Below are 523 nucleotides of genomic sequence, written 5' to 3'. Positions count from 1 at the left end.
TGGGGGTGCTTTGCTGGTAACACTGTTGGGGATTTATTCTAAATTGAAGGCATACTGAACCAGCAAGGCTGCCGCAGCATCCTGCAGGGACATGCAACATCCCATCCAGTTTGCGGTTAGTTGGACCATCATTTTTTTTCAACAGGACAATGACCCCAAACACACCTCCAGGCTGTTTAAGGGCTAATTTGACCAAGAAGGAGAGTGATGGAGTGCTGCGCCTCCACAGTCACCGGACCCAAACCCAATCGAGATGGTTTGGGGTGAGCTGGACCGCAGAGTAAAGGCAAAAGAGCCAACAAGTGCTGAGCATCTCTGGGAACTCCTTCAAGACTGTTGGGAAACCATTTCAGGTGACGACCTCTTGAAGGTCATCAAGAGAATGCCAAGAGTGTGCAAAGCAGTAATCAGAGCAAAGGGTGGCTACTTTGAAGAAACTAGAATATAAGACATGTTTTTAGTTATTTCACACTGTTTTGTTAAATACATAATTCTATATGTGTTCATTCATAGTTTTGATGCT

General features: G+C 45.1%; 1 protein-coding gene across 4 annotated transcripts in view; it reads right to left on the bottom strand.

The window, feature by feature from the left end:
- The window catches only part of dmpk (DM1 protein kinase), a 44,417-nt gene that overhangs the window by 1,119 nt on the left and 42,775 nt on the right, over positions 1-523 (bottom strand). The gene's annotated exons all lie outside the window — the stretch shown is intronic.

The sequence above is a fragment of the Etheostoma spectabile genome, unplaced genomic scaffold, assembly GCF_008692095.1.
Source record: "Etheostoma spectabile isolate EspeVRDwgs_2016 unplaced genomic scaffold, UIUC_Espe_1.0 scaffold512, whole genome shotgun sequence".
Taxonomy (NCBI): domain Eukaryota; kingdom Metazoa; phylum Chordata; class Actinopteri; order Perciformes; family Percidae; genus Etheostoma; species Etheostoma spectabile.
The sequence above is the reverse complement of the archived record's forward strand: the minus strand, read 5'-3'. Positions and strand labels throughout refer to the sequence as shown.